Source organism: Loxodonta africana, chromosome X (assembly GCF_030014295.1).
Source record: "Loxodonta africana isolate mLoxAfr1 chromosome X, mLoxAfr1.hap2, whole genome shotgun sequence".
NCBI classification, from domain to species: domain Eukaryota; kingdom Metazoa; phylum Chordata; class Mammalia; order Proboscidea; family Elephantidae; genus Loxodonta; species Loxodonta africana.
The window spans coordinates 167,608,285-167,624,378 of NC_087369.1; positions in this window are offsets into that span (position 1 = coordinate 167,608,285).

Consider the following 16,094-nt stretch of genomic DNA (forward strand, 5'->3'; position numbering starts at 1 on the left):
TGGCTTTAACAAACAAACATTTCTTTTCTCACTGTTTTGTTGTTGTTAGGTGCCACTGAGTTGATTTCAACTCATAGCGACCCCTTGTGACGTAGTAGAACGCCCCATAGGGTTTTCTAGGCTGTATCTTTATGGATGCAGATTGCTAAGTCTCTCCCACAGAGCCGCTGGGTGGGGTTCCAATTACCAAACTTATGGATAGCTGCCAAACACTTAACCTTTGTGCCACCAGGGCTCCTTTTCTCACAGTTTAGGAAGCTAGAATTCCTAAACTTGAATTGAATTCAGGGCACTGGCTCTAGCGGAAGGCTTTCTCTGTTGACTCTGGGGGAAGGTCATTATCTCTTCAGCTTCTGTTCCTTGTTGGTGATCTCCACTTGACATTAAACTTTCTCTACTTATGCTTCCTGATTCTGTGCTTAATCTGCTCCTTTTGTATCTCATAAGTGATTGGGCAAAGGCACACCCTACACTGATAAGGCCTCATTAACATAACAAAAACTATTCCCAGTGGGATTACATTCACAGGTATAGGGGTTAGGATTCCAACATGTATTTGGGGGAAACAGGATTCAATCCATAACACTTGCTAAACTCAGTTATTAGTTGTAGAAGTTTTTAGACTGATAGAATTTTCTACATAGACTTTCATATAGTCTGTGAATAAAGATAGTCTTGTTTTTTCCTTTTCAATTTAGAAGCCTTTTTTTTTTTTTTTTTTTCCTCTTGTACTGGACAAATTCTCCAGTACAAAGTTGAACAACGCCCATCCTGGATACAGTCCTCACTTTTAGGTTGTATTTTCCTGCTTTCAAACACTCAGCACAACTTCTGGAAAGTAACTGCTTTTTCTGCCCTACCCTGGTTAAACCCATCTCAGGATACTACATCTAACATGAATACACACCACCAGATTTGAAAAAAGACTAGAATACCCAGTGGAACAAGCCTGTTTACTGAATTCTTGGCAGCCTGAAGGCAATGGCTTCAATTTGGACAATAGAAATCTGAGGAGAGTTCCATGAACATTGGGAAAGGGCAGTAGAATGGAAAAGTTGTCTGGTAATAGCCAAGAAGCGAATTGTCTTCAAGGAACAAAGGGAAATTTGTTGGAGGGAAGTGGGATGATTCATACTTCCACAGAATCTTAAATTTGGCCACATTAGCATTAAAGAATTTTCAGTAAGACATCCAAACACTAGGTAGTGGTGAAGGGCGGGAGAAGACAGAATGAACCACTGAATGGAGGTGACCATGGGGAATGGCCAGAGGAAGCACCCTCTCCCAGCCACAACTGAACCATGGGAGTGAGGAAGAGTGGCTGCTCAATTTGGGAAAGCTGTTTAGGGGATTCTGAAGAAAACCCCCCTTTCTACAACCAGAGCAGCTTGGCCTCCCCAGTATCTTCCCCCACGCCCCCTCCCCCCGTATTTGCCAAGAGTAGTGTTTTGTGATAGTCCCTGGGCTATCACTGACTGGGAGGAGTGCCTTGCTGACCTAACAAACCTAAAGGGCATGGCTCCTAATTGCCTGTGGAGGGTATATATAGGATGTCGGGAGCCCTGCATGTAGACCACTGTTGGCTACCACATGGCAGAGGTGATTGAGAAACCACAGGAGCCTGGCAGAGATGCAGAACAACCAAGTACCAGCACAAAACAACCAACCCCAAGCACCAAAGGAAGGAAGAAGAGGAAGAATCTTTGCCAGCCCAAGACCAGAGACAGCAACAAGGTCAGATAACTCTTCTTGTTCCCCATCTACAATCCGCTTCACCAAAGACTCCACCCTGTCCTTGCCTGGAACAACCCCCTCCTCAGATCTGTACACCTCATAAAGCTCCCCTTTTCATCTAGTTCCCATCATCTTTCCCTAAACTAATGGATCTCTGGGTTTACTCTCTTTCCCTACCAGGTACAGAAGGAAACCTTGAAGGAAATATACCCCTTCAAGGGACTCTGACAAAGCCTAAGAGAGTAAAAACACCAACAACATTAGTCTCTTATTGTAGGCTACATAAGAAAATGAGCCAAAATATTCCAAAGCAGAACCAGGAGATCCTGGAGAACCCATGCAGACAGTAACTATAGAGCAAGGGCCAGAGACAACACAGAACGATCTATTGTGTACCAAGATGCCTGGATTGCTGAGATATTGCCAATCCCATAGAAAGGTGATGGTTAAAATAAAACCAAGTTGTAAAAAGGAGATGTGTGTGTGTCTGTGAGTTCTCTGGTGGTGGGGAGGGAGGAAGAAGGAAAAAGGCAGATGTGTGAGGAGGGAGACAGGTGGTGTTCTGCAGGGTTGGGAGCCAGACCAGCAGGTCCACAGTGAGCCAGACATCAGGGATAAGGACTGGGTTAGGACTGAGCACTGAAGACAAATTCCTTCTTTCACATTTTATCCCGTGAGCAAGGAGACAAAAGGGCCTTTTGTTTCTGTGTTGGTGTTGGGTAACGGGGTGGGGAAAACAGATGGGAAGATGTGTGATGTGTGTGGGATGACAATGACACTCCCCCCAAAAAGGGAAGAGAATGAAACCACCTCTAGGCCCCCTACCTCATGAATTGTTTATGACACCTCCTTCACCCTATGCTGTAAACAACTAAAGGGCCTCAGAAGGACCAATGATATCACCCTACTTAAATTCACTCTCGACGACAGAAATATTGGTGTTTGGAGGCCACAAACCCAACAGTGATAAAGACGCTTTTGTGCCAGGAGACTTGGGGTGATGGAGTAGCCTACCAAGGGTGCACAGTAGGCATGGTTGCCCCCAGTGCAGGCAATAAAGGACAGCATTGTCTGCCCAGAACTGTAATATGAAAGCAAAACTGAGTAAAAGCTGACGTGGTTGTTATTATCACCTCCAAACTCCAGCATTTCTGAATAGTATCAGTGAGTAAGTATTCTTCCTCAAAAAAAATATTTCCTTTTTGGGGAAGGGAATAGTGGAGGAGTTTTGACATCAAGTGTAGAGGGTTGAGTTACTCATACTCCTTGAGTTAATTGTTCAGGACCTTCCTGTTTATTTATTCTCTTACTTCCACTCTGTTGTTTCACTCAGTCCTGTTTTTAAGATCCATCCATGTTCCTATGAGTATGTCTAGTCTTGTTCCCATGTAAATGGATATGTCAGATACATTCTTTTTTGCTGTCTAAATTTTAGAACGTTTTTGCATTTTTAATATTTGCACACACCCCCGGTACATATTTTGTTTGATTTTTCCTTAGTATTTCATCTTCTTTGGAGTGACTCTAAATGATATTGTGTATTTAATTTTGGTTTCCACATAGTCATTGTTAGTATAAAGCAATGTGATTGATTTTTTTAATTAACTTTTTATTTTGAGATAATTGTAGATTCACATGCAGTTGTAAGAAATAGTGCAGGGAGATCCCAAAGTATCCTTATGAAATATACAAATAAGGCACGGATGTGGAATTGCTGGGTATAGAGAATGCGTATTTTCAAGACTTTTAGTACATGCTACCGAGTTAACTCCCAGAAATTTGTTACCAATTAAATTTCTAAAATCAATCTTTCTCAACTTTGTTTCTATTATAAAAATGTTAGTTCGTTGTCACATAATTTACCTATATGACAATAATAATGTGTTTATACAATATTTTATATTTATTGGTCATGTTTATATTTTATTCTCTGATGACATCTGTTACCTCATTTGCCCTTTTCTGGGGATATGTGTTGTATTATTATTTTAAAATCATTTTCAATAGCATCTCAAGTCTAGTTAACAATAAGAATGCTGAAACTTTCCAGGAAGTGTATCAATGTTTGCAACCTGCTTTGAAATGCACAAAAATTAAGATGGAGTGTTGAATAGATAGAGGGATAGGTTAGAAATGTAATAAAGGATAGTGTCTTAGTCATCTAGTGCTGCTATAACAGAAATACCACAAGTGCTATTTAAGAAACAGAATTTATTCCCTGACAGTCTAAGAGGCTAGAAGTCTGAATTCAGGGCATCACCTCCAGAGGAAGGCTTTCTCTCTCTGTCGGTTCTGGGGGAGGTGATTGTCATTACTCTTCCCCTGATCTAGGAGCTTCTCAGTGCAGGAACCCCAGATCCAAAGGACGAGCTCCGCTCCTGGCGCTTCTTTCTTGGTGGTATGAGGTTCCCCGTCTCTCTGCTTGATTCCGTCTTTTATATCTCAAAAGAGATTGACTCAAGATACGACATAATCCTGTAGATTACGTCCTGGCTCATTAACATAACTGCCTCTAATCCTGCCTCATTAAGAATCACTACGCCACCAGGGTTTCCATTAACAACATAGAAGTTAGAATTTACAACATATCAGCTCAAAAACTGGAGGACAACCACACAATGCTGGGAATCATAGCCCAGCCAAACCGACACACATTTTGGGGGGACACAATTCAATCCATTAACAGATAGTGAAGTTTTCATTGTAGAACCTTGGTGGTGGGAATATGGGTATCATTGTCAAATTCTTTCAGCTTTTCTGCATATTTGAAATTCTTCATAATAAGCAGAGTTCAAGCAGGAGCCCCTGCAGCACCAGGGAAGCAATTTTTGCCCCCAACAATCCCAGCCTACCACCTCACACCCAGAGGCACCAGAGCACCCAGCATCTTCAGACTCTCCACTCAGCTGTACCAGGAGAAGCCGGGAGACAATTTCTACTGAGTGGAAGCAGGCAGCCAAAGAGGCACGTTCCTTCTTCCCTGGTGATGGTGTCAGTAGGGACCAAATGGGGAGGCTGATCTAACCTCTACTCAAGGTAGTGTGAGTGAAAATGGAGTGGGGAATTGGGATTTCCACCCCTGTCCACTGGTGGCAGGTTATGCCCCTCACTCTCCCAACTAGATGTTGAGAGGGGAGCCTGGAAAGGAAGGAGCTGGAGAAGGGGATTATTTAAATCTGCATTAGTAAATCCTAGGCAAACATCAGACCAACTCAAACACAAAACTGACCAAAGTAAACAATGTAAAATGTTTGAGAACTGAACTACATTATGGAGTGCCATTCAGGTTTATGGAGCAGCCTTTCGGTAGCATATACACAAATGAAGCTGACCAGACTAGCACTGCAATGGCTCCAACAGCTAAATTGTCATTGGAACCAAAGCCCACAAATGTAGGCCAGGATCTGCTAGCTAAACCTAAACAGGGTGAGTATCTGCTAAGAGGTTTAAATAGGATCAGGAGTCTTCTATCAGGCTGTAAACAAAATAATTAGGGTACAATAAAAGCACAAGAACACAAATTGGGAAAAGCACAACGTGAATAAGAAAAGAGTCAACAGATGCCAATACTGAGATGAATCAGATGTTGGAATTATCTGAGGATGATTTTAAAGCAGTCATCATAAAAATGCTTAAATGAGAAATTACAAATACCCTTAAAATAAATGAAAAATGTAAAATATCAACAAAGAAATAAAAGATACAAAAAGGACCAAATAGAGATAATAGAACTGGAAAACACAACAACCAAAATAAAAAACTCTGAATGGACTCAATATCAGAGTGGAGATGACAGAGAATAGAATCAAAGAGCTTGAAGATAGATCAACAGAATTTATCTAATCTGAACAACAGAGAGGAAATGGACTGAAGAAAAATTAACCTACTAATACAGGCCAATGCATTTCTTTTACACAAGAAAACTGAAGTTCCCAGAGGTAAAGTAATTTGATGATGGTCACAAGCCTACTGTCTTAGTCATCTAGTGCTGCCATAACAGAAATTCCACAAGTGGATGGCTTTAACAAAGAGAAATTTCTTTTCTCATAGTCTAGTAGGTTACAAGTCCAAATTCAGGGCGTCGGCTCCAGTGGAAGGCTTTCTCTCTCTGTCGGCTCTGGAGGAAGGTCTTTGCCCTCAATCTTCCCCTGGTCGAGGAGCTTCTCAGGTGTAGGGACCCCGTGTCCAAAGGATGCACTCTGCTCCTGGTGCTTTCATGGTGGTACGAAGTCCCCTTTTAGTGAGCATTCACATGAGACACAAGTATCTTCACTTCTTTGGCCCATTTGGAGAGGTTTGTCCACATACCTCTTCCACATAAATCCTTGTTTCCAATTTTCCAGTCATGTTCCTTCCCAGTCCCTGACCATCCAGCCAAACTATTGGCCACAGCCCATGAATCAATCAGTATACAATTGCACATCTGGCCATTTCTCCTTCCAAGCAAAATGAACAACCAGATGCACTGCTTGAAGTTCTGCCTATTGGGAGGATTTCCCTTCACCACTGTCCTTCAGGGACGTCCCAGAAAGGGGCTGTAGTGCTGCCGCTGTCCACTTTCAAGTGGTGCCTGAATATTACACAGAACCATCTGTAAACCAAGCAAGAATTTTCTCTTCAGTCAACTGGTCATAAGGAACTCCCCATGAGGCCATAGGTGCAGACTGGGATATGGAAAGTAATGTGACAGGAGTGGAGACCATGGGCATTTGGGCCACTTCCTCATGCACTTACTTGTGCATTCAGGTCCTGCTTGAGCCCAATCTCATTTATACCACTTCCATTTAATAACAGAGTACTGCTGTGCACATCCAACTTTATGACTCTGTGGGTCAGACAACACCGAGTTCATGATGGGCAGCTAAGGCCATGTGGTGACTTGGTGGCCCAGGGTTAAGCGTTCAGTCTCTACTAAGGCCCATTGACAAGCCAAAAGCTATTTCTCAAAAGGGGAGTAGTTATCAGCAGAGGATGATTTTAACAATCAAGTGGATAGGAAGACCCATTCTGTGGAAACTACGAATTCTCTTTCCCCAGCTACTCCTGTCACTGCCCAATGGTCTCATGAACAAAGTGGTCATGGTGGCAGGGATGGAGGTTATGCATGGGCCCAGCAACATGGACTTCCACTCACCAAGGCTGAGCTACAGCCACTGCTGAGTGCCCAATATGCCAGCAGCAGAGACCAACACTGAGTCTCCAATATGGCACCATCCCTCAAGGTCACCAGCCAGCAAGTTGGTGGCAAGTTGATGACATTGGACCACTTCCATCATGGAAAGGGCAGAGTTTTGTCCTTACTGGAATAGACACTCTGGACATGGATTTGCCTTCTCTGCTCGCCATGCTTCTGCCAAAACTACCATCCGTGGACTTACAGAATGCCTTATCCACCATCATGGCATCCCACACAGCATTGCCTCTGATCAAGGGACTCACTTCACAGCAAACAAAGTGCAGCAGTGGGCCCATGCTCATGGAATTCACTGGTCTTACCATGTTTCCCATCATCCTGAAGCAGCCGGCTTGATAGAATGATGGAATGGCCTCCTAAAGACACAATTACACCACCAGCTAGGTGGCAATACCTTGCAGGGTTGGGGCAGTGTTCTCCAGGATGCTGTATATGCTCTAAACCAGCGTCCAATATATGGTGCTGTTTCTCCCATAGCAAGGATTCATGGGTCCAGGAATCAAGGGGTGGAAATGGGAGTGGCAACACTTACTATTACTCCTAGTGACCCACTTGCAAGATTTTTGCTTCCCGTCCCCGTGACCTTATGCTCTGCAGGTCTAGAAGTCTTAGTTCCAAAGGGAGGAGGAATGCTCCCACCGGGAGACACTCACTGATTCCATTGAACTGGAAGGTAAGAATGCCACCTGGCCACTTTGGGCTCTTTATGCCTCTGGATCAACAGGCAGAGAAGAGAATTACCATACCGGCTGGTGTGACTGATCCTGATTACCAGGAGGAAATCGAATTGATATTACGTAATGGAGGTAAAGAAAAAAAAAAAATTTTTTTTTTAATGGAGGTAAAGAAGAGTATGTCTGGAATGCAGGGGATCCCTTAGGGTATCTCTTAGTACTGCCACGCCCTGTGATTAAATTCAATGGAAAACTATAGCAACTCAATTCCAACATGACAATGGCCCAGACCCTTCAGGGATGAAGGCTTGGGTCACCCCACCAGGCAAAGAACCACAACCAGCCGAGATGCTTGCTGAGGGCAAAGGGAATACAGAATGGGTGGTGGAAGGTAGCTCTAAATACCAGTTATGGCCACATGACCAGTTGCAGAAACAAGGACTGTAATTGTTATGAGTATTTCTTCTTTGTATGTGTGCATCAGATATTTTTGTTTTCTTTACTTATCAAATATAAGATGTAAACGGGGATAGTGCATTTTTGGTTTACATATGTTAGTTGTATTAGGTGCAAGTATAACTTTGTGTTTATTCAGAGATTACGTATGGTTTGGGGAGATGTGTATAGATGCCAAGTTTACAGGGTGGACTGTGATGGTTAAGATTGTGTGTCAACTTGCTTGGGCCATGATTCTCTGTGTTTTGGCAGTTGTATAATGTTGTGATCACTTTCCTGTTGAAATTTGATATGTGATCACCCCCATGATGGAATCTGCTGAGTGGTACTGGTGGGGGTGGAGCCTGCGGCAGCTCACCACTCCCTCAGCCTTTATCTCTCCACCTTCCGCCGCTTACTTCCTTTCTGCTTGCCTTGCAAAAGTTGTTGGCTTGTTCTGGTCCCAGCAGCGGTCTCCTGCCTGACCTCTGGTTCTTGGGTCTTGACCTAGCAGCTTACCTGTCCGTCTTGGGATTTGCTGAGCTTCCTGGTCTGCGAGTAAGAGCCCTGCTCCCCGACCTGCCTATCTTGGGTTCGCCAGCCCCTGCAGCTGTGTGACTCAGGAGAAACCTTGCGGTCTTGCCTGCGGACCTCGGGGATTCCTCCACCATCACAGCCTGTGAGCAGGAGCTCTGCTCTCTGACCTGCTCATCTTGGATTCACCAGCTTCTGTGGCTCCGTGAATTGGGAATGGACTGTATCCTGATCCAAGGACTTGGGAAGTTCCAACCCTTACAATTGTGTGAGCTGTTTCCTTGATATAAACCTCTCTGTATATATTTATACGCTTTACTGGTTTTGCTTCTCTAGAGAATCCAGTCTAAGACACCTACCTACTACTAACCAAGTCAGGGATAAAATCCAGATCTGATATTTATTACCAGACTGTTTCCATTATATTTCCTTTTAATGACAAGTCATATCCTGGAACAATACAAATATTATTCTTAAGTATGAAATAAGAATAGTACTGATAACAATAACAACAGTAGAAGCAGCAATGCCTACTTTTTAAGCATGGTGCTGTTTGTTGTTTATCAAATAATAGTAATGCTCACATCTAACATTGTAGCTCTTAATATGTTCTAAGCAATATTCTAAGTTTTTGCAAACAGTAACTCATTTTATCCTCACCACAACCATATGATATAGTTACCATTACTGTTCCCATTCTACACAAGGGAAAACCATGGCCAAAATCACCGAACCTTCAAGTGACAAGGTTGGGATTCTTATCCAGACAGTCTGGCTTCAAAATCTACACTTTTAACTACAGAAGATATGCAGATAAATAAATTGAGGGTAAAGAGAGGTTAAATAACTTACCTAAGATCACTTATAAGTAACAATATGGAGGAAATGTCAATATTTATCAGATACACTTTTATAAACAATATATATAGAACCAGGGAAGTGCCAGAAACTGCCGCCATCTACTCTGATTATGTAGTCCAGAGGACCTCATGATAAACTGTGTCTGGAACAATGGACAAATCAAGGAGAAAGAATGCCATACATTTTTCTAATTCATCCTTTAGCAGACAGTCCCAAACCCTCATAAACGGGCACAACCCAGTCCTTACTCGCTATACCTTGGCTGGCTGGAAAAGAGTTTCTAAGTCAGTCTGTTGGCAGGGCAGCCTGGGCCAAGCAGAAACATCTAAAATAGCACTGTTGGCTCATCTTCCCTTGGGGTTTCAAGATGAAGCTTTGCACAGTTGCTTTCACCTACTCACTATGTTCTATTTTATATTGTCAATTAATAAAACACTATATCTTAATGCAAGAAGCCCTCGTGGCACCGTGGTTAAGCACTTGGCTGGTAACAAAAAGGTTATCAGTTAGAACCCACCAGCGGCTCCACGATAGAAAAGACCTGGCTATCTGCTCCTGTAAAGATTACAGCCTAGGAAACCATGCGGGGCAATTCTACTGTGTCCTATAGGGTCACTGTGAGAAGGAATCAACTCGAAGATACATAACAACATATCTTATGGTAGCAAGTATACATTGTAGCTTGCAAAGCCTTTGAAAAATCATGTGAAACAACTCTGAAAGCTATTATATTTGAGATGATTTATCAAGCAACGTTATGTTAATGGAGGCATACATACTTGCTGTGGGCATAATCTGTAAATGGATTCGTTTGTATGCAATATTCAGCATTGTTTAGAGGGGGAATCAACTAATTATAGCTTGCAATGGATTAAAGTCACAAGTATTAATGTTTTCTCCTTTATTATTGAAATATACTCATTTGCTTTCGTTAGCATGATTTCTATTTTCTCCTTCATTGACAGCTGTGCAAATTAAAACATTAATTAAAAGAGAGGCAACAGCATTTTTTAATTTATTAGTGTTTTAAGGGCTTTAGTTGTCTCCCTGACATTCAACCATAGTACCTGAAATTCCAGCAGAATTTGTTCTGATTTCATGGTTGCCTGTACAGAACTCAATACGTTAAACATTTTTGCATTTTACATAATAGTTAAAAAACTTTTTTTTGTAATAGTTGGATTTGGTTCAATAATATTTTTACCATGTGTAATCATTAATGTAAATCCGTGAGAAAGTACTCTTGAGGAGAAACATTTGTAGGAAATAGTGTGCTAATTATGTTTTTGCCTTTCTTCTAAATCTGAGAAGCCAAACAGTGCTATAATACATTATTCCTAAACATGTATTTTATTAATTAATTTACTTCTTAATGATTTATATTATTGACTTGATAAGCCAATGATTGGACTCAAGCAAATACTATATGACTTGAGAAGTTGAGTTCTACAGAGGTCAGTTGTTAGTGATGGAATGTGTATCCTTTTTTTCTCTTACAAATACTGAAGCAGGAATTTCAGTGCACTTGTGAGACCTTTGAGTGAAACATGCTGCTTAAAATGAATTTGCTAGGTCGACTTCAGACAGTTACATTCACCTATTCTCAGATGACAGGTATAAAAATGGCAGCGTCAATTTCAGGGGAGAAGAATCAAGATCATCAGCCCGAGGCTGATTGCTATGAGGTGGAGGTCAGACATACCTCCACCCTCCAACCTTTTTACCAGTTCTGACACCAGGAATCCCTCCCATGGCACTCTCTACTTCTCTGCTGGGTTCGATAACTCGTTGCAACGGCCACACAGAACTCACAGGCCATACTCACGATTATGGGGTTTATTAGTATCCATCAGCTCATATGCATGCGAAAGCTGGATGATGAAAAAGGAAGACCAAAGAATTGATGCCTTTGAACTGTGGTGTTGGTGAAGAATATTGAATATACCATGGAGTGCCAAAAGAACGAATAAATCTGTCTTGGAAGAAGTACAACCAGGATGCTCCTTAGAAGCAAGGATGGTGAGTGTGATGGTTAAGATGGTGTGTCAGCTTGGCTGGGCCATGAGTCTCTGTGTTTAGGCAGTTATAAAATGTTATGATCACTTTCCTGTTGAAATTGGATATGTGATCACCCCATGATGGGATCTGCTGAGTGGTACTGGTGGGGGCGGGGCCTGTGGCAGCTCACCACCCCCTCAGCCTTCATTTCTCTGCCTTCCACCACCTACTTCCTTCCTGCTTCCCTTGCAAAGGTTGGCTTGTTCTGGATCCAGCAGCTGCCTCTTGTTTGACATCTGGTTCTTGGGAATTGAGTTAGCAGCTTACCTGTCCATCTTGGGATTTGTCGATCTTCACAGCCTGTGAGCAAGAGTCCTGCTCCCCGACCAGCGGATCTTGGGTTCGCCAGCCCCTGCGGCTACGTGAGTCAGGAGAAACTTTGTGGCCTTGCCTGCTGACCTTGGGGGTTCCTCGGCCTTCACAGCCTGTGAGCAGGAGACCTGCTCTCCAACTTACTGATCTTGGGTTCCCCAGCTTGTGCAGCTCCGTGAATTGGGAAAGTCTGCCACTGGGCCCTGCTTCCCACCATCTCGCACCACTGTCAGTTTTGCTGCTGCTGCACCACTTCTTGCCGTCTTCGGTGTTATAGCTCCTTCTCTGTCTGCATGCTGCTCTCTCTGTCTACTGGGTCTAGGAGGTCCTCTGCACAGAGACCTCAGATCTAAAAGACGTACTCTGCTCCTGGCTCTTCTGGATGGTAGTGAGGTCTCCCCTCAACCTCTAGGAATTTGCTCTTTTTAAGCCTAGAGGGATGACAAAACTGACCACTCCACTTGGTGGACCACAGGCACCTTATTTGCATATCCCAGCCAATCCCAGCAAGAGTTTTACACACCTTCTCTGCAGAGTCTCACCCAATCATTTCATGGGAGTTACAATACCATGGTTAGAAGGGCCATATAAAAACAATTCACTGCACTGCAACAGGAGCATGGCTTTGGAGAACTATGAGTCCAGTTGAAATCACTGCAATCTCTTGGCATACAAATAAGTAAAATTTAATGTATCATACAAAATATTTTGCTATATGGAGTTAATTGAGTTTTAAAATTTGCAACTTCTGTTATTATTTCATTCTGCTTGTCAGGTTTAATTTGTTCTTCTTTTTGTAGTTTCTTAATGTGGAAACTTTGATCAAGTTTTGAGACTTTTCTTCATTTCTTATATAGAAAATTAATGCTGTAAAGTTTCATTTAAACACTGCTTTAGCTGTTTTTTTTTTTTTTTTAGCTGTATCTCATAAATTTTGATAGGTAGTATTTTCATTTTCATTTATTTCAAAATGCTTTCTAATTTCCCTTTTGATTTCTTCTTTGACCTATGGACTGTTTTGAAGTGTGTTGTTCACTTTCCAAGTATTTCGGTATTTTCCTGATATCTGTCTGTTTGGGGGCTGTAATTATTCAATCATGCCTCTTGCTGATTTTTGGAATATAATTTTGAAGGAATAACTAGGTATGTGCATTTTAACTTAAATACTCAATAATGTAAGAAGTGATTTTTCCTTACTTCTGGGACTTTATATTTTGAGCAGTTTAAATTGGAATTTTCCCTCTGCCAGGGAGAATGATTATGCCAAGTGTGAGTATTTACTTGGAGTCTCCACTGTACTGCTGAAGCGATTCCAGACCTAGAACTCCTCAGCCAAGAGAGTTTACCAATTCATCTATGAGAGAAGATATTTAGGTCTTTTTCCCCAGTTCCAACGCAGGGGATCAATAAAAATAATAATATAGTTGATGTCTTTAGCAAAGACCAGGTGCTACTATACCAGGAAGCTGCTGTAAAAGCTTAAAGTCAACACTGTTAATCTTCCAGTCAAATTTTCTGAAGGAATATAATTTAATGAAGACAATTTCATCTCAATCTGGGCACTAGTGACACAAAATATTTAAGAATTATCACTTACTCTTTAAATTGGGCCAGTGTTACTTGTAGAATTTAGAGCTTTTTAGAGAAGAACCAATTGATTTTTATCATCTTCCCTGGCTGAGTTATAAACAAAACACTGAGTAGCATGTCTTGAGGTAATGGAATTTCTACCTCATGCTTTATCCCACATAGAAGAAAATTCAATGTCTTTTCAGAACCTACTTAAATGAGTCTGGAAAATAAACGTCTACAGAAAAACAAATGCATATACATATAGGACAACTATCAAATTACCAGTGGATTCAGTAAATAATTTGTAGTAACTTAATATCAAAGCTCTATCTAGTAGTCAAATGAAGAACTTCCAGTTTCTGTATGAATTAAATGTAATACCAAACAACTAACTTTTAAAAAGTTTCATTTCTCATTAATAAATATTAATAAGTATCCTGCAATGTAGTATGGGGTTTATTTTCTTTACACATAATGCAATAATCTATGGAATTTCCTTCATTGGGTATGAATATATCATTGCAAATGTGATCCTAAAGTACTTGATTAATTGCATTATAATTTTCCATCCATTTTCCATTTGTGGTTACAAAAAAATACAGATTCATTATGAGATTGTTGTTGTTAGGTGCCGTCCAGTCGGTTCCAACGCATAGCGACCCTATATACAAGAAGAAGAAACATTGCCCAGTCCTGCACTATCCTCACAGTTGTTCCTATGCTTGAGCTCATTGTTGCAGCCACTGTGCCAATCCATCTCATAGAGGGTCTTCCTCTTTTTTGCTGACCTTCTACTTTACCAAGCATGATGTCCTTCTCCAGGGACTGATCCCTCCTGATAACATGTCCAAAATATGTAAGATGCAGTCTCGCCATCCTTCCTTCTAAGGAGCATTCTGGTTTTACACCTTCCAAGACAGATTTGTTCATACTTTTGGCAGTCCATGGTATATTCAATATTCTTCGCCAACACCACAATTCAAAGGCATCCATTCTTCTTCGGTCTTCCTTATTCATTGTCCTGCTTTCACATGCATATGAGGCAACTGAAAACACTGTGGTTTGGGTCACACGCTAGTCTTCAAGATGACATCTTTGCTTTTTAACACTTCAAAGAGGTCTTTTGCAGCAGATTTGCCCAATGCCATGCATCTTTTGATTTTTTTTTTTATTGTACTTTAGATGAAGGTTTACAGAACAAACTAGCTTCTCCTTAAAAAACTAATACACATACTGTTTTGTGACATTGGTTACCAACCACAGGACATGTCAACACTCTCCTCTTCTCGACCTTGGGTTCCCTATTACCAGCTGTCCTGTCCCATCCTGCCTTCTAGTTCTTGCCCCATGGGCTGGTGTGACTCTTTAGCCTCATTTGTTTTATGTGCCTATCTAATCTTTGGATGAAGGGTAAACCTCAGGAGCGTTTTTTGATTTCTTGACTGCTGCTTCCATCGGTGTTGATTGTGGATCCCAGTAGAATGAAATCATTGACAACTTCAATCCTTTTTCTGTTTATCATGGTATTGTTTATTGGTCCAGTTGTGAGGATTTTTGTTTTCTTTACGTTGAGGTGTAATCCATACTGAAGGCTGTGGTCTTTGATCTTCATCAGTAAGTGCTTCAAGTCTTCTTCACCTTCAGCAAGGAAGGTTGTGTCATCTGCATAACGCAGGGGGTTAATGAGTATTCCTCCAATTCTGATGCTGTATTCTTCATATAGTCCAGCTTCTCGGATTATTTGCTCAGCATACGGATTGAATAAGTGTGGTGAAAGTATGAAACCCTGATGCACGCCTTTCCTGACTTTAAACAACCCAGTATCCCCTTGTTCTGTTCAAACAACTGCCTCTTGATCTATGTAAAGGTTCCTCATGAGCAGAATTAAGTGTTCTGAAATTCCCATTCTTCGCAGTGTTATCCATAGTTTGTTATGATCCACACAGTTGAATGTCTTTGCATAGTCAATAAAACACAGGTAAACATCCTTCTGGTAGTCTCTGCTTTCAGCCAGGAGCCATCTGACATCAGCATTGATACTCCCGTTCCACATCCCCTTCTGAATCTGGCTTGAATTTCTGGCAGTTCCCTGTCGATACACTGCTGCAGTTGCTTTTGAATGATCTTCAGCAAAATTTTACTTGCTTGTGGTATTGATATTGCTCAATAATTTCTGCATTCTGTTATATCACCTTTCTTTGGAATAGGCATAAATATGGATCTCTTCTAGTCAGTTGGCCAGGAAGCTGTCTTCCAAATTTCTTGCATAGACAAGTGAGCACTTCCAGCTCTGCATCAGTTTGTTAAAGCATCTCAACTGATATTCCATGAATTCCTGGAGCCTTGTTTTTCACCAATGCCTTTAGTACAGCTTGGGGCTCTTCCTTCAATTCCATCAGTTCCTGATCATATGCTACCTCCTGAAATGTTTGAACATCAACCAATTCTTTTTGGTATAATGGCTCTGTGTATTCCCTCCATCTTCTTTTGACGCTTCCTGCGTTGTTTAATATTTTCCCTAAGAATCCTTCAATATTGCAACTCTAGGCTTGAATATTTTTTTCAGTTCTTTCAGCTTGAGCAATGTCGAGGTTGTCCTTCCCTTTTGGTTTTCTATCGCCAGCTCTTTGCACATGTCATTATAATACTTTACTTCGTCTTCTCCAGTTGCCCTTTGAAATCTTCTGTTCAGATCTTCTACTTCATCATTTCTTCGATTC